This window comes from Oxyura jamaicensis, chromosome 1 (assembly GCF_011077185.1).
Source record: "Oxyura jamaicensis isolate SHBP4307 breed ruddy duck chromosome 1, BPBGC_Ojam_1.0, whole genome shotgun sequence".
Lineage (NCBI taxonomy): Eukaryota > Metazoa > Chordata > Aves > Anseriformes > Anatidae > Oxyura > Oxyura jamaicensis.
This window is the reverse complement of record NC_048893.1, coordinates 198,560,716-198,583,512: the sequence shown is the minus strand read 5'-3', so window position 1 is coordinate 198,583,512 and position 22,797 is coordinate 198,560,716. Positions and strand designations below refer to the sequence as shown.

The 22,797-nt window shown below is 42.2% G+C and overlaps 1 protein-coding gene across 6 annotated transcripts in view; it reads left to right on the top strand.

The window, feature by feature from the left end:
* PICALM (phosphatidylinositol binding clathrin assembly protein) overlaps nt 1-22,797 on the top strand; it is a 64,219-nt gene that overhangs the window by 4,182 nt on the left and 37,240 nt on the right. The window lies entirely within an intron of this gene.

The following is a 22,797-nucleotide window of genomic DNA, read 5'->3' as shown; positions in this document are numbered from 1 at the left end:
AGAGGGGATCTTGTAGAACTGAGGGCCAGGAATCACTGCTTTTCCCTCTATCTCACAGATTTGTGGTAAAGCTGGGAAAATCAACCTTTTAAGTGCTCATCTGCCTTTGAAGACTGAAGCTTAACTGGGTTATTTCAGTGGTGCCCTGACTTAACTCCCGGGGTCTCCAAATACTGCTGTGTTTTCTAGTAGAAATCGGTGTCCCTGTTCCCTTTATGGCATTGTAAAAGTTTACCAAAACCATTTTTTTTTTTTCCTCCAGGATTACCTGAAGTTTCTCACGGCTTTGCTTCCTATTTTATATCTGACTTAAATTTCTGGAGGCAGTCCATGGTTATTTTTGCTTAGAACTGCTCTGTGTAACTGTAATTATGTCAAATGCAGATAATTACATTATTACAACTTTCTTTTGAAGTAGTTGTTTTTCTCTAAGTTCCTCCATGATCCCTTTAGCGTTACTTCCCTGGCCAACTTTTCCAAACTTTTTACTAGAATTCCTTTGCAATATTTATGCCTTTTAGTCGAGTACAAGAACTATCATACTCTTCTAGACTGCCAGAGGGCCGATTTTCTACCACAGCTGCTCATTTGCAGAAAGAATAGCCATTTAGTTCTGCAGCTGTTGTTTGATTTTACTTAGCCCGAAGCGGTATTCTACTTCAGATGAAGTAAGAGGCAGGGACTAAGAAGGAGAAGCTGTAGGACACCTGCAATCAGCTTACCGGGAATCTTTGTGCTGCCTTGGCAGTGGTTATTCAGGTGTCACCTAACTTTGGGCTATAGCTCTTGCTATGATTTTTGGTGGTGCAGTTGTCTCTTGAATCTTCTAAAAGCGATGTGCTCAAGAAAGGCATTCTTCTGCAGTTCAGACTGTGATCTAATGATCTATTTCAGTCTTTAGTTTGTAATTTGCAGATTGGTTTTCAGTCTCTAGATGTGAAAGTCTTAAGCTGTTCTTAGTGACAAAAAGTTGTCAAAGTAATGCTCTTTTTGCATAATAATACAAAAGAGATGCCTTATCCAAGCTGGGATTTAAAGCTTCCTTTTTTTCAATCTTTGTGTACATCGTCTTATTCAAAGTATAGGAATGCTAGAGGAAGATGCTGGTAGAATGCTGGGAAAATTCACTTTTAAAATGTTCCTGACATCTTGCCCTCCCTGCAAAACTCACCCATTTTCTGAAGCAGAGAGGTGTTTTGTATTTGAATGCTCAGTATTTTTTAACAGCCCTCTTAGTTGCAAGCTTCTTGGTATCTTTAAAGTCTTTTCCCTCTTTAATACTCAAACACCAATTACTCTTTCAAACATAGCCCCGTTACTGCTGATCAGATATGCGCGCTCTTAAACCTTGGTAAACCTTGCAGTTCCTAAAGCATTTTAGAAGAAATCGAGTATTGTAAATGACTTGTTCATAAAGGCTTGAAGCCCTGTAGTAGGATGTGATTAAAGATTTCCAAGTAGTTCATAGTACAAGTTTAAAGCAATAATCTGCAGTAAGTGATCTTACTTCTGAGTATCTTAGCAAACTCTTACGCTGCAGCAGTGGAAACTTTACAGAAGTTTTGGACAAAAGCTCATTTTGTCAAAACCCTGCTCTTACGTTCATCAGTATGTGAGCTTAACCTTTCGGGTTTCCTGCCGGGTGAAGTCTTAACCTTTAAAGTAAGTGTAATTTAGGGCTGAATGTTATCCTGTAAAGGTTTAGGTAGGAGAGAGATTTTGTTGCTGATTAGGGCTGTGCTGGAGTAGGAATAAACAAGAAACAGCCAAGCAGAAGTGTAAGAAACTGATGTTGATTTAAAAAATGTTGCTCTGATTTTTTTTTGCACTTCCAGAAGTTATGTCCATTATGAAATATGTTTCTGATCAGGCAGGACGTGGACTTTCAATAACTGATGTACTCTTTTAAACTCAGTAAGTAGAAGTACTGTTGCACTTCAAATTCAGCTTCACATAGAGCTTTATCAATTGGCAGGCGGTTTGTAAACCTCAAAATAATGCTAGTAAATTTGGTGTTAGCTTGTGCTCCTCTCACGGCTATGAGTGGCAAATCCAAGTTATGAGTAATATGTGACAAATCGGGTATTGAGATTTGAGAAATCGGGGAACTAAGCTGTATTTAAGTGTCTGTGAAAAGAACTTCATTAAGTTAAGCGTTTCATAAGGACTTTACAAATGTGCTGGATTTTCAGATTGACTAAACCATCCCTGTGCTATTTTTCTAAAGGAGCTTTATTAAAGTAATGCTTATTTGGATCATTTGCAATGTTATACACAAGTAAATTAGTGCTGGTTTTTGTTTTTAGTTCTACCCCAAAACAAAAGGTGTAAAATGATGAGGTCCACACCAAAAAATGAATGTGGAGTGTCAGCTCTTAGGATGAGGCACAAGTAAACATACTGGGGAGAATAGTAGTGCCACAAGGAGAAATCCTCTGGTTTTATTTTATTTCATGCCATGCAGTATGTTTGTATATGCTATGTGTAAGTACAAAAAGGTGAGTTATATTCTAATTCTGAGCTCTTCTCTGTGATTTCTTTGACACCTGTGTTAGTTTCCTGAGGAAGAGCTCTCCACGTCATGCTCTTATTTTTCCTCTTTCCACTCAAGTTCCTGAAAAGACACTTTTGAAATCCTCATTAACGTTCTTTATTACTTCTCCCCAAGCAAGCAGTTCTTCAGGTCCTGTGGCTGCACGCTGTAGCAGCAGTGTCATTCTAGAAGCAGCAATTCCTTTGCTTATGTAGGAAGTGATAAGTTTGCACTGGTTGAAACTGCTCTGCTATTTCACATATTTACTCTAAATATGGTACTTGCAGTAGCATGTAGCTCAGCTGTTTTAGTTGCCAACTTGGTACTATGACATCAAAAAACATCCCTATTGTTTGCAACCTTTGATTTTAATACATTTAAACCATGTGAATTCCATTAACAGTTTCCTAGTAAGCATGTAACATATTTTTTTCCATGTTAATATCTTCTAAAACTGTGTTTTACCCATTTTAAAAGGGTGGTAATGACATTCATGTCATTCCTCAATTAGTTTCGATCGAAAACCCAAACCAAAAAAATGCTGTGCACCAGACTACCAGCTAAGTTTCACTTGTAACTTCCCGAAGTTACGGTAGTAAACTGGTTTTCAGGACCCCATATGGACAAAATACCAAGTTTTAAACTAAACTCAGGTTACCAGTGGAAGTAAACATGTTTTTAAAGATTTGTTAGAATCGTAGACTGTCCCAAGCTGTAAAGGACCCACGAGCATCATCGAATCCAACTCCTGGCTCTGCACAGGACCACCTGAAAATCAAACCCTATGCCTGAGAGCATTGTCCATAGATAGGCTCCTTGAACTCCAGCAGCTCAGTGCCTTGACCGCTGCCCTGGGCAGCCTGTCCCAGTGCCCGACCACCCTCTGGGTGCAGAGCCTTTCCCTAACCCCCAGCCTGACCCTCCCCTGTCCCAGTCCACCTCCCCTCCCCTGTCGCTGTCCCCAGAGAGCAGAGCTCAGCGCCTGCCCCTCTGCTCCCCTCGTGAGGGAGCTGCAGGCTGCCATGAGGCCTCCCCTCAGCCTGCTCTGCTCTGGGCTGAACAAACCCAGGGACCTCAGTCGTCCCTCATAAGTCTTCCCCTCTAGACCCTTCTCCATCTTCGTAGCCCTCCTTTGGACACTCTGATAGTTTTATGTCCTTATACTGTGGTGCCCAAACCTGCACCCGGTGCTAGGGGTGAGGCCACACCAGTGCAGAGTGCTGTAAACTCTCTCCACCTTTAATCTGGCAGCAAATCCCCTCAGAGAAGCTCTGGATGACCAGAACTTAATGATTGTGGTAGCAGCTGCCACATCAGAAGGTTGAGTACCACTGCAATCATACAGGAAGAATAGGTGCCTTCATGCTCTTTGGCCTTCTTAAGGGCTGTTGGTGACTTGCTTTGCTTTTGGTTTTATTTGGGTTCTTCTGGGATGGGTAATGAACAGCTGGAAGGTGATATGAGACCTTCTGTATTTGTCTCTTGCTTTTCAGTTGTATACTTTATTTTGGGTTTAGTTTTATTTTATAGAGTGCTTCCCTTCCCCTAATGCTTATGTTCAGAAATCTCTTCAGCATTTCACCTAAATTTATCTGCAGTTGGACTTGGTTTATTTGGCTGGTATCTCTGCTCCTGACAACAAATGGGTTGATGTTTCATTGGAAATTGGGTCACACTTGAGCTTGAATTTGATTTTTTTTTAAATCCCCATCCCCTCCTCCCCCTACTGTATTGCTGTAATAATTGCAGCCATCACTGCAACCTATTTCAAACTATGAATTTCTCTGATCCACAACTCTCTGTATTCCTGACCTGACCTCGTTTTTGATGTAAAATGTTAAAAGCTGTTTAAACTATTGTGGTGGGTAAGCCACCATACTGAGAATAGATCTGTAGATCTCCAAGCAATTCATTTCTTTACATAAAGAAATTCAGTCTAGCTTCCTCATAAAATGCCTTGCCCTTTTCTTCTTTCTTCCAAGGAATACTTAAATTTTAATATTCACATAATGATGATGATGTCAGTTTGCATGTTTGGGGTATTCTACCTGCAGTTAATGTTTACTCATGAACTAGAAGTAGCACTGCTAAAATCATAATAGTTGCAGTCAGGAAAAAATGCCTCTCTGAACAATATCCTTGTGTTCTCTTTTTCTCTTGACAAGCAAAGTTTGTTTACTATTTAGAGACATAGTGGAATCCAGAGGTATGTTTTTAATTTTGAATTGCTTCTTAGGGTAACACTCCATGTTGCCTTGCTTTCATTGATACAGATATGTTCTAATTAACTGTTTTTATTCAAACTACTGTATCTGAATTGATTAACCTTCAATAAAATCGTCTCTACTATATCACTAGTCTCTGTTAAACTCACTAGGAGTTATTTCTCCCCAGAGTGCTTGCATTTCAGCCCGGAGTGTCACTGTACAACATTGCCGAATGAAATCTAGAGCATCAAAAGTATGTGAGGAGGATTTTAATCATAGGAATGGAAGAAAAGTCGATGGAAACCAAATATGAGCACTTTTGCATGACTGGGCTGTAGTTGTTTCTAACGAGGCTATGAAACGCATTGTAAGCTGCTGCTTTTGATTAGCTGTCTGGTGGAAAAGCTCAAGATGCACAACTGCCAGCTGTAAGCTGTTGGAAGCACAGGACTAGCACAGTGTTGGGCTTTGTGGAAAAATGATGGGCTGAATACTGACTTTATTTTATTTTTTTTTTAAGTTCTGGATGGTTAATAGGGAACTAGCTGAAACTTCCTTCCAGACCTGTTCAGCTGAAATGCTTTGCCACAAACAGCACCGTCATTACCATCCAACATAATCAAAGCTAACGCAATTTCCTAGCAGATTACTTTGCATCAAAAATATGGAATACGTACAGTTTGTTTCAGTGCTTAATTTGTCATGTAAGCAGATGGAAATCCAGGGAAGCCTTTGTGCTCAGATGCCAGGGAACAGCGTGGTTAATTGAACTTGGGATGTTGGGAATGGCATTGTGATGAACTTGAAGCTTACATTTTTGGGGGATTGATTCTTCTGTTTTGTTGCTTTTCTTACTTTTTGTTTACACTCAGTTATTTTATGAGGAGACTTTCTTCAGATGTCATTATCTGTAAGTAAAAAAGGAATGTGTTTGAGGAGGTGCTTTTGTCCTTTTAAAAAAAACAACTGTTAATGAGGAGCCTTTGTAGATAGGAATGTGTTCAGCCTCTTGGTATGTAGCAGGGCACACAAAGGATACCATAACACCTAGTTTCACTACGGCCCCATGTCCCTCTAGTCCTCTGAGGCTTTAACCAAAGTGTGACTCTTACTTTGAAGCAGATGAAATAACCAACCAGCTATTTCATTATTAGAGCTTTTCTTCTAAGAAAACAGCTCTGTTTTAAAGATAGGACGTCTGAAGTCATCTTCCCTTTTACTGAGGACCAAAAGGCAGATGGTATTTACTTCTACTCTTGGCTTTAGTTTATCTTAGAGGCTGTTTGTGACCTGGACTCGTCTCTGCATGGTAAATACAGAAATTCCCGTCTGGAAGCTGTGGGATCCGGAGGAATTCTTTCACTTTACAACTTCCGTTACTGCTCTGGTTTCAAGCTTCGAGGGTTTGGAGCTCCAGGTTTTCTCTGAAACATTGTGAAACTTGATAACCACATGATCATTAATAAAGTGCTCGTGAAAAATCTCCGAACTTGGGGGATAAAAGCAGAACTGGTCTGGTTTTATGGAGCCCAAATATAACACTGCTATTGTAACAGGGCCCCCCTTTGTATGGACCCTTGCTTTATCTATTGAAATCAGTACAGCTTAGTGTACGCTGCTAGAAAAACACAATTTCACTTTTATTCTGTGGTCTCAATTGAAACTATTTCTGCTCCACCCTGACCTATATCACAATATATTTTGTGATTTTACTCTGAAGAGCTTTGGCATGGGCTGTAAAGGATGGTTTTGATCTTTTAGCTGTTGCATCCTTGTAGAACGGTGCTATTTAAATGTGCATTGAAGCTGTGCTGGGATGAGCCAAAATGAGTTTTGTTTGCTCAGGGAGCTCCACATACCTCATGGGAGATGTTAGTCTAAATTGAAGAAGGAAGTAAAAGCTAAATTAGGCAGACATTTCCAACATTTCTATTAAAAGACTGAAGGATTTTATCTGCTCCTTTACTTGACTGCCTCTCTTCAGAGGAGAGCTGTGCACTTAGAGTACACGAGTTTCATTTGAAACAGTTTTATGAAGATACATCTGCGTTGATGGGGAGAGGTGACTTTTTCCTTTCAAACTGCTGTACTCTATTCAGTTTAACAATTCATGTCAAAAACTGATCACGCGCTGCCCAAGAATAAAGATACGAAAGTGGCTGTCAATGGTAAATCTCATTTAATGAGTTCACCTCCTTTATGTGCAAAGTGTGAAATGTGCTGTAGCATTGGTGGAGCTTGTGTTAAAATGGCTGCAAGAAATCCGCTGGATCCGAGTCTCTTGAATTTTAGTTGCTTAAAAAAGAAATTGGTTATTTGAATAGTAGAGATTTCTTTTAACCAATATTGCTAGAATGTAGCACAAGTCACCAAGTATGTTGACGTGGAAGGAGCAGCTTCATGTTTTAAGTATTTTTATCCTATTCCTGATGGCAATACTGAAGGTTAGTCCTTCTTAGGAGTAGACAGAAGGTGTATGTACAGGGCTGGTATGTAGATGGCCTTTCATGTGAAGAAATCACTTGAGATTGAGGGGAAAGAACATGGAATAGAAGGAAGGCAAACCTATTTCTTAATTTAATGTCTAGAATTCATTTCAGGCTTCACGCTATCCTCTTGGTCCCTATGCTTTGTTACGAAGCCAACTATTTTTCATCACTATTTTTCTTCTCTGTCCACCTGGTCCAACTCCTGCTCGATCAGGGACACCCAAAGCAGGCTGCCTCACACCACATCCAGGTGGATTTTGGAGTTCCTGAATATCCTTTCTCCAAGGAGGAGACCCCACAGCCTCTCTGGGCAGCCTGTGCCCATGCTCCATCACCCACCCAGCACAGAAGTGCCTCCTGATGTCCAGACGGAACCACAGAACCTCCTGTGGCCTTTTTAGCAGCAAGGGCCCATTGCTGGCACACATTCAGCCCAGTGCCCACCAGCACCCCCAGGCCCTTTCCGGGGAGCTGCTGCCCAGCTGGGTGGCCCCCCAGCATGTCCTGGTGCCTGGGGCTGTTCCTCCCCAGGGGCAGGACCCTGCACTACTTCTTGATGAACCCCACAAGGTTCCTGCCAGCCTGATGAAGTCCCTCTGGATCAGCACGGCCCTCTGGTGGGCCAGCCACTCTGCTCAGTTTTGTCATCAGCAAATTGAAGCTTGGTGTTTGATTTTCATTGAAGGACAAATATTTGAAGTTTGATTATTAGCAGCTTTGCATGTTCACATTAAATCAGTTGTCAGAACTTTTCCTTTAGGAAAAAGGGTTATGTGATTGGCAAATAATTGAAATTGCTTTCCTCCTCAGTCATCAACTGAGTTCTGTTAATCAAATACCCATTAGAAAAATAGACTGCATTTGAGGAGATGCTTCTGTCCTTTTTTACAAACTATTAATGAGGAGCTATTGTGAGGCGCTGAACTTGGAGCTGCGGATTTCATTGAGACTCCTGAAGTTCTGTTTCAACAGCTAAACCAGCGAACTGGGCACCGTGGAGGCATGCTGTAGGTACTTTGTGAGAGCGACAGAAAAGTAGGATATACAGACTTTGCACCCAAAATAGGAAACAGCATATCTGGACTGTGGCACGATGTGTGTGAAGTTTATTCATAGCGAGAGTCTGGGCTGAAGCCGAACATCTGAGCAGTTCTGCTCCAAGAGTTGCGCTATTTATAAGGAAAAGCGCATAGCCCTGTCTTGTAATAAACAGGACTAATAAAAATATTTCTAAATAGCTTGGGCTTGCTTCTGTTTCTTACGTGCCAGCAAATGCACCCACTTCGGTAAGTTTGTGGTGGTTCAGTAAGTTTTCAGCTGCTGGTGCTTCCAATGTTCAAATGAACCCAAATTACCTAAAGCCAGTTTTGCATTTCTACAGCACTCAGAGTGGGATTGACTGCTAGGTCGGTACATGAAGAGTATTGCTCTTCGTATGTAGAACGCCGCTGTGTGTTCAAAGTTGCTCTTGAACTCCAGAGCTTGACTTGGTAGCACATACAGATGACTGGTATGGATTAAGTTCATTTGCCTCTTGTTGTTTCAGTAAGATTGGTTAAGAACACCATTTACCTGATATTCTGCGGGGATGAAAGGGACTCAAATAGATGGTGCTGCACCATCGGAGTCTCCTGACAGTACAGCTTATTTAGTGCAACAAATGAATGTGCACTCTTGACAGAAGCAGCTGTGTTTGTGCAAAATCGTGTCTGAGGTTTGCTTTGTTGCTTTTTCCCCTAGTAATTAACTGGACAACCCTTTCTTTACTGTAGGGGAATCTGTAGAGGTTGACAACTGCCACGAAAGACATCCTATCGTGCACTGAAATATTTCTACAATTACAATGCACAGCTTTAATTACACTGAATTTACTTGGCTGTGTAATTACCGCTCTGCTGTGGACATCGGTATGCTACTACTCGGTGTGCTGCGGACATCGCCCGGTCTGGGAGGATGTGCTATGGATGAGTGCTTCCCAGAAACAGGAAAACTTTGATGGAGAGAAGGTCATGGTGAGGCTGAACCCTTTTGCTATCAGGAGGTGGATCTGTGCATCTCAATCTGCAGCTTCAGCACTGATGGAGGCAGGCCAACGTGGGGCGTAGCTCCTTCCACTCAAATGTGTGTTTCTTTTTGTAGCTCCAAGACATGTAGGTGAAATGGGATATTCTGAATTAGATTTTGTTTAGAAGGAAATCCAATTTCCAAAGTCTGTTTTAAGAATGGGAGGAGAGTAAGAGAGATCCCAAATGACTGTGCTGGAGCAAATCAGGCTTTTGAGCCCGTGAAATGAGAAGGAGGAAAACCTCAGATCAGGTGGCTTTGATTATTTCTCATCTTCGGTTTTGTCTATTAAATTAATTAAAAGATGCAACACTGCTCTTCAGAAAGAAAGAAAACAAGTTAATTGCATGTGAATGATTGGTCTTAAAGGGAGAATTTTGTGGCTTGAAAATCTGTTCAATGAGATGTGGTAGGAAATCAGGCTGGCATTCGGTGGTGGTTTAAGTTACACTGTGCTAGAAAACGATGGTGTACTGTCACTACAGAACTGTTTTCTTGTGCATCCTTTAGAACAAAATGATGCAGAAGTTAGCCAAACACCTAAATGGCAGCAAAACCCACCTAAACTGCAATTGTGTGAATACTTTGTATATATAAAAAATACTTAAAGCTTAGAAACACTGCTGGAGGAGGTGTTCACTGACAAAATGTGTCTGGGCTCAAAGTCAGGCAAGTTTTCTCTGTACTTTTCTCTAATGTAGGATTAAGTGAGTCACAAATATCAGAGGAAACCGTAGGTATATTTAAATTCTACCTTCTTGCTGCAAAAGCTCTACACGGTGAGGATTTTTTCCCTGCGGTGTCTTCTGTGTACAGAACGGTTTCTCTGTCCCAGTAGGCTGGACTCCAGTGGTGTCCTGCTGATAGCACGCTACCAGGTAAGGGCACAGTGTTAAGGTAATGTCCTGCATGAGTCCAGGAGGTGTTCCAGAGCAGTCTGCAAGGGCTGGTTGCTACTGGCAGTACAGCAGTGGTTTGTCTGCATGTTTTACAAGCTTTGTTTTTAACGCACTTCAATCAGCACAACTTCTTATTGTGCGGAGGTGAAGAGCTGTGGGACATTTGCAGGCTCGAGTTCTTTGCAGCAGAAGGAAAAGGTTGTAAGTGCATGCTACAACAAAAAAGGACAGGATGTAAAAGGAGATGGCTTGGGCACCATTCATGTCAGAGAAGAAACAGTATGATAGCACATGCAGTGTGTACTTGTTGATAAAGGGACCTGAAGGCCAGTATCCATGGCATAACATGCAGATCTCTCCCAGCTACCAGTAAACCATGCTAGTACCCTCTCTGAGCACCTTAAGGTAAACTATAGGAAGAACTTGGGTGTATAAAGACTGATGGCTTGGAATAGCTCCCTGTTGTCAGCAGGAGATGGAAGTGTTTAAAGCTATACAATTCTAAAGTAATCAGTCTTCAGGAAGATGGGTGTTCCAGCTCCGATCCACTTCCATCCAACCGCTGTATAACTGTCCACACTAAATTTTATACCGTATGCTTAATCTTTCAGTATTTAGGTGGATGGCTGTCATTCAAAATCAAAGCCTGCCCATCCAAAAGAATTCTTCTGATGGCAGACCTAATGTGTTCTCAAACAGTAGGACACTAGAAAGCAGGTGGCTGCCTTATCGGAGCCTAAAGAAGTGGATGCATCCTCAACTGTCTGCAGTTCAGCTCTCTGAAAATACCAACGCAACATTGAACAAGTAACTGTTGGTAATTTTATTCTTCATTGAAACTGCGCATGTGATCACTGCGCAAGAATGTATTTTTTCTTCCTTGGTTTAAAGATGACCTTGGGTTAAATGCCGGGTTTGAACATTCTGCTTATGCGGTGGTTGTCAAGTGAGTTGGCAGATGCAGGCAGTTTTCATCTCGTAATCAAGAATCACCTTTAAAATATGTTCCGTAAGCTCATTATTACACATTTTTGTAAAGATAGGATCAAGGCTCTAAGTTTACGGATGCTTTCAGTGGGAATAATACGCTAGTGTTTGGCAGGGGAAACCAACAGTTATTTAGGGCTAATTTTGTGATAAAATGCTTTTAAAAGGTACTGTTGTAATTGAACATGGAGCAAAAGCATTCAGTTGTTTTAGCAGGGCTTGGATTTTTATTTGGAGGGCTGGAGCACCTTTCCTCTGAAGGAATGCTGAGAGAGCTGGGGCTGTGCAGCCTGGAGAAGGCTGGGGTGAGCTCACTGCAGCTTTTCAGTACTTCAGGGGGGCTTATAAAAAAGTTGGAGAGTGACTTGTTGTTTGGGTACAGTGACAGGACAAGGGGGAATGGTTTTAAAGTAAAAATGGGGAGATTTAGGTTAGATGTTAGGAGGAAATTCTTCCTTCAGAGGGTGGTGAGGCACTGACACAGGCTGTCCAGAGACACTGTGGATGCCCCATCCCTGGAAGTGCCCAAGACCAGGTTGGACACCACCAAAAATCCCTCACAGAGATGTAGTTCATGCAATTCAAACAGTTTTTGTGGAAAAATGTCTTATCACTAATGGTTCTTCATCTGAAGTAACTTCTGTCAGTATGCCACATCCACTGCAGAGATCCCTACCCACTGCCATGTTAAGGAATACTTAAGCTGGATGAATTCAGATTGGCAGGACCTGGTAAACGTCCCCTGAAATAAACTTCTTGATTCCAACTCAAGTAATTTCATAAATCTTTGGCAGCTTTCTCTATGAAACTTTGAGTACTTGTGAACAGCAGACAAAAAGGAATTGTAGGGAGAGGACCTGGGAAACTGCTTCCAGGAAGGTGACGATTACCTTTTACATAATTTATTGCTTTTTCACATGGACTCTTAGGTCTTTCCTGTTAGAAAACCTGATCTCGATGGGTACAGGTAATAAGAATAAGAGTGGTTTTTGATGTTGTTTTTCTGCATGAGTGTCTGAGGAACAACAGTGTAGTTTGCCATCAAACTGGAAGACATTTAAAGAGGAGAATGTCTTTATGTGTTTCTTTTGTGCTGGATGATACTTACAAGTGGTATGTTGGCATACAATATGCGGTGGCGTTGTTTGCAGCTGCTCTTCGGGACAAGATTAGAAGGCAAAGTTACGCTGAGAAATCGTAGCAGTACTCCATGAATGCTTGAAAGTACGGAGCCCTAAATGGGTGAAGAAGGTGTCAAGGTTGAGTATAAAATAAGGATTATCTGGCAGTGCCGGAGCACAACAAGAGGCTTTGGCTCTTTTCACTTTCATTATAAAGCACCAGTGTTAGGCTGCAGTAAAGGTGGGTGACCCTAGAGGGGCGTAGTGTGGGGCAAAAAGCTTTCCTTTATGTTTGGCGTTGGGGAGCAGTACACCATTTGGGGCACTGTATTTTGGAGGGGGAAAAAGTGAAATTGGAGAGGATGCAGAGTTCAGCTGGGTAGGTTGGATGGTTAGGAAGATGGTTATAAAGGGTAGTGAGGTGAGGGAGTCAGAAGGAAAGCGTACTTTAAATCTCACCTGCTTCCCTGTTGGTTTTTCTACTCTGTGTAACTTGCACCTAACCTGTTGCTACGAAATTGTTTTGTTCCCCCCACAAAAAGCCCTTTAACTTACATGAGGTGTTAATCTTGGATCGAGATCTAGGTAAATCAAGCTGTGGCTTGTGTTTCGCTTGCAGGGTAGTGATGCTGGGGGAGCGGAGGAGTGAGTTGCCTTGTAGCAGCAGCCACCTAAGCCGGATTTATTAATTTCAAGTCTGCTCAATGTGAGCTTGACTGCCTTTTTCTTGTGTAAAACAGGCGGGGTGGAATCATAAAACTGGTCAAAATGGACCTGCTTGTTTTTGCATGTGGGGTTGGTGTAGATGACCTCTGGAGGTGCTGCCCAACTTGGGTAGCACCCAAGCTGAGCCTCATGACACACAAATTGTTTCTTTTATTGTGCTCTGATGTGCTGGCAATTCAGGTGGTTCTCCTGGCTGAACCTGAAAGAATACCAGCAGCATCTCTTGTCCAAAGGTGTGATGTGATGGTGCTTGTGGGATAAATGGAATAGCTTTAAATCAATGTGTTTTTTTCAAGGAGAAATGTATCCAGTTAGATGAGCAGGGAAGAATCATGGTGTTGGTATATTCAGCTTGTAAATTGCTCTAGCTTGTTTATGTGCCATCATGGTACACTTAATCATGTGTAATTATGCCTGTAACTGTTTCTCAATTAATGAGACCAAAAAAACCTGAAGCTAGACAATTGTATTTACATGTGTGGCTGAAGCAGTGCTTTATTGTGAGCCTTAATAGCGTGACGGGGATGTTCAGTAAGTCTGAAGGTAAGAATTGACAGAGGAAGCAGTATTCTGGTAGGTCTTCAGTCGGACTTGTCACTTCCAGTGGTTGTAACTGTGGGGAACTTTGAAAAACAATTAGAAATATCGGATCAAAATGAAAATTTGCAATCTCCCTGTACATGGGAACTAATGGGAAAAGTTTCCCTGTTTTTTAGTGTGACCTACCTATTGGTTTTTGATCTGTTTCCTTTATTTTATTTCATCTGTTGATGCTTTGTTTGCTGGTAGAAGCTCCTGATCTTGCTCAGAAATCCTTGTGGAAGCATTTACCCAGCTGAACCTCCTCCTACTCTACTCCACACACAAAGTATCTTGGACAGCTTTTACAGTGCTCAAACACAAGAAGTAAAGGTTGGTTAAAGAGCTGCCATAGAAATAAATCTGGATTGTTAAAGGTACCGAGGCAGTAATGCTGAGTTTGCAGGCTTACTGATAGAAACACAAAGCAGTTTCCAAGAATTGCAGATGAAAATTACAGTTTTAGCTAGAGAGGGAATAGTTTAGTTCTATTTGAACTGGAAAGGGGGGGAAAAAAAGGCAAGATACAACTTGATGAAATGAAAATATAAATTGTTGGCTGTAGAACAAGTTATTCTACATTATATTAAACTTGCCTTCTGCCGTTTTTATTCTGCATATCTAATATGAATACGATTAATCACATTCCTTGTTAGCATGGAAAGCCCAGAACAGTCATTCTTCTTGGATTTCTTTTAACTCTTCTGCAGATTGTTTCCTGAGTCAGTGTATGTGGCTCTTAGAAACACATGATGCGCAAAAGAAGAGTCATCAGCTGGAATTTTTGTTGTTAGGAGAAATAACTGTCTAGATTTCCTTGTCCCCCTGTTGAGGGGACTTGGATGAAGGCACTGGGAGGTCTGCAGTAGAAAACACCATCTAGTAAAGAAGTTTGGTACAAATACATTAATTCAGAATAGCAGGGAAAAGAAAAGCCACAACTAAGTTGAGAAGAAATGCAGTTTACGGAATATTTTGTTTTCAACTTCAAATGTAGATACTTTCTGGTAATTGTGAAAATAATTAGGTATTCACTCTGTCATTAAAGACATGCGGGTTATGGAATATCCTTCTGGCAGATAAAAATCTCTCTTACTGGCTCATGCTAAAATTTAACATCATTCTTTCTCTCTTGACCACTTAAGTATGTCATTTGGAGTTTCTTTGCTTTGGCACAGGCTTCATTTGCAGTTACCAAATGTATCTCATTGAGGAAGAAATCAATTTCCAAGAATCGTCAGGATGGCGTGCTTGGATTAATTCTCATTCAAAAGAGCTATTTTGGTTATTGCTTTTAGACAAATTGGTTCTCTAATGAGAATTATTTATTTACACCCAGCAACTTTCTAACCCTATTTCCCGTAATTAAATAAGGGCATTATCTATGGAAGAGTTGGGAAATAAGTTAGAAATTGACCATATGTATACATTAAATTGTCTGGGTTTAAGACAGATGGGAATGTGTAGAATCAGATCTGAATGTAGCAGGGTTTGCAGTCAGCACAACTGTTAGCCTGTCAAAGGAGATCTAAATGATCAGCCAACCTCCATATTTTGTTCTTACTTTAGTATTTCTGGTTTCCTGCGTTTTATTAAGTGTCCAGAACCCTTTCATGGCACAATTAAATCTTCTAGTGTTTAAATACTGAAGAATAGTATGTGCTAAATGCTCTGTTTTTGAGGGGTTCTGCTGGGATCAAGTGTGAAAACTTGGGTTAAAAGGAAAGTTTTAGATCAGAAAATTACCAAAACAAAAAAAACAAAAATAAAAACACCTGACTTACGGAAAATATTGATGCTGTTGCTACAGTGTGTGGCTACTTCATTTGAAATTTGCTGCAAAATGCTACCTTAATGTACCCACAGTCTTCATTTATTTTTTTCCCTCAATTTTCTCTATTGCATAATGCCTTCTGTGTCCTGGAAAAGACAGACCTGGCAGGCATGTGCACCCCGCCTGAGCCTGTGACGGGGATGTTTAAAATCAACACGGATATATACATCATGGTGGCTGTTCTGAGGGGACTGTTAATCCAAAACATATAACATTTGTTTAGAAATTATAAAAGTGAAGTTTTACACCAGCACTAGTGCTTGCTTTAGCTGTATTCTTAACGCAATCAAAGGAAATATTTTTTATCTAGTGGCCAACTTACAGCATAAATCCGATCATTTCAGATTAGAAACCATTTTAAGGCAAGCTTACTGGCTTCTGATTTCTTTCACCAAATTCCTAGAAAGTTGACACCGTTAGCTGCTGCGATGCTGTGCGTGGTCAGAAGGGAAGGAGTCACGTCTCTGCCGAGATCCTCGTCCAGCCCTCCGTAATTCCCTAGCTGTGAAACCCTTTCATAGCTGCTTATATTCAGCATTTGCATCGCATTTAAGATTGAAGACCAACTGAAGGAACGTTTCACATTTCTTACTCTTTTCCAGTGATCAAATATTTGCCTAGAGTGAAAAATATTAACATAAGAAAACGAGAGCCCGGCACAGCAGCAAGGGTTATAACCTGGGAGCTGTAAGAACAGAAATCTAGACAGCTAGAGAAGGGAATTGAACTGAAGTCCTATAAAAACAATAGCTTGTGCTCTGCTGTTTCAACTGTTGGGCTAAGTACAGGCACCAAAATTTCCCCACTGTATATGATTTTCAAAACTGTAATAAAATGCAAATAGTTTAGCCTTGGATGTTTGGTTTTTGGAGAAACTGCTCCCATGGTGGGGATCTTTAATCAATAGCTGTTCAAATCTTTAGTTCAAGAGTTTAACTAAAATCCACTGGTACAGCTGGAGGCGAAAGGGAAGGGTGATCTTAAACAAATGAGGACTCTTGGGTAGGATCATTTCAAGTAGAGACATTGTCCCGTGTTCTGCCTTTAATGATTAGCCACAAGCGTTTCCTCATGCAAGTGGAATGTCAGTCACCCGTGCGTTATCTCTTCGGTTTGAAAGCTAATCCATATGCTAAATGGATCGTGTTCTGTTCAGTTCCTCTATGTTGACACAATTTCAAAGGAATAATCACTAAATCCATTCAAGAAATGTTTTAAATTTCCTTTTATATCTAAAAAATGAATATATGCCTTCACTGTGTGTTTTGGCTATAGCTGTAAGTTCGAGTTAGATAAACTTGATCTGATGCATAGTTGGCTTGTACTTAAATTTCATGTACGTTGATGGATCCATAGTATCTTTTGGCTCTCCTCCCCTTAAAGATGAAGTGCTAAGGCAAAGGAGAACTTCCTGACAACTTGATGGAGTTTGGATAATTTCACTTTTTCTACCCCAGGGTGCTACAGCTTGCGCAGGTTTGTATTTTAGAATAATAGATCCTAGCTATTTTGGAAGAGTAGGGCGTTAAGAATTCTTAGTGAAAGTTTTAACGCATGTGAGTTGCTAGGTGTATCCCTCCTGGCAGGGTACTTCCCTTGTCTGGTCACTGAGTTTATCAGAACTAGAGAAGCATGTGCTATCTGGAAAGTGTGTAATCCATTCCAAAGGACCTTTAAACTTTGACGATGGCTTGTGGTAGAGGTGTGACACGTATGTCTGCCCCAGAAGAATGATACCAAGGCATTAGCTATTTGATCACCAGGGTGGTGCTTCAATAAGTTCAAAATTATTTATTTAAAATTATTTAACTTTTAATTAAAAGTCAGGAAACTAATCATCGATAGCACTTGTTATTGGGCACATCTGTGTTAAGTGTGTGCTTGTGGAAGATCACAGAAGAAATGGGGAGGAGATTGGAGCCTCCTATGGGACCCAAAGCTGTGCGCGCGTATCCTGGTAAGCTCAGGTGTTAGGATGTCCTGTGCTTTCCTGATCCTCACTGGTGTCTTTCGTGTGTTGCTTTCCTCATGGCTAGGCAGAAATCAAATGGTTTAAAAAGTTTACAGTTTAATCAAAAGGTTTTTAAAGTTAAAGTATGCAGCAGGGTGGTTTTTTCCCCCATTTATTGTTTAGATGGCCATTTCTGTACTAAATCTTGTACGTAGCTGCGATGCTGTGTTGGTGACACTGATTCCTGTGCCAGCGGGCAGCGTCAAACACAAGCTTGACTCCCGTGAGAAGCTGTGCTGGGAGGACGTGGAGACTTAACAGCGTTACCACCTAGGGAGCAAGAGGAAATCCGCCAGCCAGGCAATGCCCCTCGCATACAGGATGGCTTCGGGAAGAAACTCGGATCCTTTAAGCATGAGCAATAGGCAACTGACCTGCTCATCTTCTGAAACCCTTCTTTTGGAGCTTTGTTTTATCACAGGCTTTTAAAAAATAAAGAAGTTGGGCTAATTCTTGCAGTGCAAGCTGTCTGAATTTCTAGCAGGACTTGCAACTTGCTTTTTTTCCCAGTAGCAGCTGGTTTGACTGTTGTCTGTGAGCTGCTCTCCAGGGCTAAGGCACCTGGTTCCTAGTTGTTTCCCAGTCAGCTTCATAAAACTGCAATACACACACATTTATCAATGAAGAGCAAAGCACTCTTATTCAGGAAAAAAAAATATGATTCTGTTTTAAGCCAAGTTTAGCCAATCTGTTAAAAAAAAAGTGTGTATTGCCATATTTTCACTTCTTTTATTAACACAGGGATAATGAGGTCCTTCATCACAACTGTTACTGGAAGCATTGCTCCATAAATCACTTGTTCAAATGCAGCTTCCCAAGTTATTTCCACATGATAAAAAGAGCGTTAGAAATGGTATTTTGCAGGAGCTTGTTACAAGCAAGCTGAGATGCTGAATCTTCCCCCAGAATAGTCATGGGGCTTTCAGTCAAACATGATTTCAGATTCAATTAGCCATAGATGTAGAAATTGAGCGAGTAATTGTTGATCAAAATAATTCAGCATGTTCAAGCGTATTTGCGTTTGGTGTTTAACTCCAGATAGCATCTTTCATTATACTGAAGATGAGAAAACGAGAGATACCAAAATAAGAATTTGTCACAGTTCTTTCAGCTATTTTGGAGTGCCTGGAAGTGTAGGTGTGCTTCTTGGCCTGGCAGAGCCAATTCTTGGAAATATTTTCATGTTAATACTTAGAAACATTAAAAATGAGAGGTGCAGTGAAACCTTTGGAAATACCTCAAGCACATAACAGTGCCTGATGATGTAATTTTGGCTTGCCTCGAGTCGTCTCGTCAGGTTACTGCAGCTGATGGTCGGAGTTAGTGAAGTCTGTTTTCAAGCCAAATGTTATTAATCTCACTGAGTTAATGTGAGCAAGATTCTACGAAGAAATTCATAAAAACGTGCTTAGGTAACCTGGGGCTGCTTTATGTGGGGGAAGCAAAGTAGTTGTTCATGCCTTTGTCTTCTGAGGATGCTTCGTGCGGGATGAGGTCATAGAATCATGGAACCATTAAGGTTGGAAAATACCTCCAAGTTCATCTGGTCCAACCATACCCCTGCTGCCACTATCACCCACCAAACCATGTCCCCAAGCACCATGTCCAACCTCTCCTTGAACACCCCCAGGGACCGTGACTCCACCACCTCCCTGGGCAACCCGTCTCAATGCCTGACTGGTCTTGCTGAGAAGAAATGTCTCCTCATTTCCAGCATGAACCTCCCCTGGCGCAACTTGAGGCCATTCCCTCTGCTCCTATCACTGGTTACCTGTGAGAAGAGGCCGACCCCCAGCTCCCCACCCCTTCCTGTCAGGCAGTTGCAGAGAGCAATAAGCTCTGCCCTGAGCCTCCTCTTCTCTAGACCAACCCCCCAGTTCCCTCAGCCGCTCCTCCTGCACTGTCAGAGGCACATCTTGACAGCACGCATGCTCTCTAGATAATTTGTGGCACTGCCTCTGATGCGTTAACTGCCTAGCCTGGCTGCCTCGTTGGGTCCGTGCCATCGCTTGCCATGGGCTGGCTAATCCACAGCTGCATGCCTGGTGTGTTGTAGACACTGCCCCAAAGCAGCCCTGTGTACAGACAGCCGCTTGTTTCTTGGGTGTGAATCCTCGGTCTTGCTGTGCCTCTCACCTTTGTACTGCTCTGCACAAGCAGCTATCGATGTGTAATGCTTTAGTAAAAACAATGAATCATTTGGTCCTGTCCCGTAAGGAAGGCCGAGCAGCTGTAAAGATTGTAGATATCTGGGTTGGGAGAGCAAATACATTCTTTTTCCCACCCAGGGCGCTCTACAGTGCGATGCTGCACCGGCTGTGCCAGCTGACCTCAGCAGATTTAACTAATAGAATTGCTTTGGTGTGGGTGCAATTGCACATCTTCAGTGTCGCTAGAAAGTCTGCAGGCCAGACCTTTGTCATGATTCTTTGGAAAGATCTGTCTTTGCTGAAAAAGGAAAAAAAAAATTACATAAAGTCTGTACTGGTAAATGACTCCCAACTGATGTAATAAAAGTGATTCAGTATTTTCTAGTTAAAAAGGCCTCTTCTAAGAAAATCATGTAATTTTGAAAGCTTTGCCGAAATTTGGTGTGTGATTGAACGTAGGTAGGTGAAACAGAATTCTTTAAACTCTTAAGTCTTGTTACTTAGAGGTTTAAGGTTTTGAAACCTTTATTAGAAATACATGTATTCCACTCTTCTAGTCTTTACCTTAAGTTGTACATCGCTTCTCTGTTCTTGTGTGCCCATATTCTCATTCTCTTTACATTGACTGGGCGTAAAATCATAGAAAGTCCTCAGAAAGTCCACAAATCATCCCACTATTTGACCAGGGTAAGCTTAAAAACGTGACTTCTTACAGGTTCTGGTACCTGACTGCTTCCACTGCGCGGACCTTCCCCTTTTTGTGGTGTGGATTCCCATTGCTGCGACATCTGCTGCCTCCAGGAACCTGCTGTGAACCAAAGACAGGCTGTATGTTCCCTCCCTGTGCTCCCACCCCTTTAACCTTGTGTTATGCAGATGAACAAGCCTCCTGCTTCAACCCTGGCCATCCCCATGGCCTGCCTGTCTGTCTGTCTGTCCCCGGCTACCTCCGTGGCCGTGCATTAATTGCAGCCTGAGCCTCCCGTGTACGCCCGTCCCAGCCAGTGACAAGCTGAACTTGAAGTTCTTGTTGCTGAGCGCTGCTTTCTTTGCAGCGATGATCCCTGCTGGTTATTTCACATTTCTGTGCCGTGTGTCGCGTGCTGTGGAAGTTGGAGAAGCTCTTGGAGCTTGAAAGGTGGGGGTAAGGAATCAACCCTCCTTGTCCTCCCCTGCACCAACAAGATCACAGCTAAAACATCACCCTGAAAGTCACCACTCTTTCACCAAGGGTTGTTTCATCTTTTTTGTCCTTTTCTGAGGTGAAACCTCTTCCTTTTAGTGCCTTGCCCGTGGGGTTGGTTACCGGGGCCTGAGATCCGCTGCTCTGGGCACTTGGGTTTCCAAATACGCAGCTGGTGTTTTCATGGGCGGGCGTGAGACACCTCGTGTAAGGCGTAGGATGTTGAAACTAATTATACGTTTGTTCCCTCCCTTAATGAGGGCTGTCTGTGGGGTAGGATAAATAACACCGCGTGTGACGCTCTGTCTGGCGAGCCAGTGCAGGCAGCAGGATGCGGGGCGCCGTGTCCCCTCCCGCTGCCTCGCTGCTGGCTTCTCGTGCCCTGCCTAGCACACAAATCGCTGCTGTATTTCTTTACCTGATGAGTATTCCTCATGCAGATACTTTCAAAGAAGCTTTCAGATAGATTTAACTTTTCCAGAATACATCTGACGTAGGCACTTCAGTGTAGAAGGACGTACCAGGCGATTAAGCATCTGTGCTGATGAAAATATATCCTGTTTAACACACTTGTGCATCTGTTCAACCTGCATTTTATATAGAAAGAAGCTTCTTATCTTGCTAAACTTATTTTGTAGTAACTTATTTCGCAGTGACTCTTCCCCTTGTTTGCATTTGCAAATGCGTTTCCTTCCATTCAAGGCTAGACTTGCCTGTTTACTTCTCTTCTCGCCCATTTTCTCCCAGTTGGCTGATGTTTCTCCCTCCTAACGTGCCTGCCCTCTCTTCCCCCACCCCCAAGTTCATTCATATGCTTTTCACACAAGCGCTCATCAGTCCTGTGAGGGATGATCTGCTGCTGCTGTCACAGAGCCTGTTTTCTCTTACAGCAACAGATCCCAAAGCCTGATCTCAAGTCTTCCTTTAAGCACTTCTTTCAGCAGAAGATCCCATCCGGGAGGGATGGGATTTCTTCAGTAACTGTAGGTAGTGCATTTTCAAGTGCCACCTCTTTGGGATTATTGACTAGTTGGCAAATGTTGAATTTAATCATAGAAGTTCTTGCCTTCTCAGGTGTGTTGCACCTCTTAGAGCAAAATGTGCCATCCCACGATGCCTACCTGCGTGTTTGATGTGTGGTGCTGCCAGGTAGCCTCGCACAGAACAGCTCGGGTTGTTCCTTAGGTGGCAGGGCCTGGAGATGAAGCTGCAGGGCTTGGTTTTAATGATCCGGTTCAGAGCACTTCTCTTGCTGAGTAATATCCTCGCATTGTCTTTACACCAAAAGTCATCACCCGGTAATAGATAACCGTGACTTCAGGATGAGGTCATGAATGCCTGTAGTCATCCCAGTTTGACTTGTAGATAAAGGAAGGGCTAATCTCTCCGTCTCAAAACATTTAGGATGGGGAAGTCATTTCCTGCATGCTTCCTCTAGCAATTACACTTGTAAATGGCAGCTCTTCCAGTTCCGACTGCATTGGTTCCGAGTTTATGGTGGCTGTGCTACCTGCTTTGTGCGTCTGAAGAAAGCTTCCCGTCTGTCTCCAGTCCTTTGCGATGAGAGATGGATCGTGGCAGGACAGAGCTTTGCCTTCAGGGGTGAATGAAACCTTTCAGGTGAAAGTCTCCAGTTCAAGTCCCAGTACACCACACACAGGCACGGGGCTTGATTTTTTGATCCTTACAGAGCAATGCCTATTGGTAAGACCACCGTCTGAGTGCTAGTGACTGACATTCGGGGTGATAGGAGTAGTAAAAGGTCATCGGTAATTGTGGAGAGCAAAGTTAAAGGTTGATATTCAGTGCTAGCAAGCTGCCTTATGTCACCTTTGGATCTTAATAGTTGCTTCTGTGTGTGTTACTGTAGCATCGTGCTCTGAAGTCACCTCTTCATTCATCAGCATTTGAAACTAAGTTACTGGAGTGCTACTTACTATTTCATCAGTTTTTCAACCTTGTCTTCTGGTGACGGTTGTGACACTAGTAAAGCTGGAAGGAAGGTAGGCAGGGT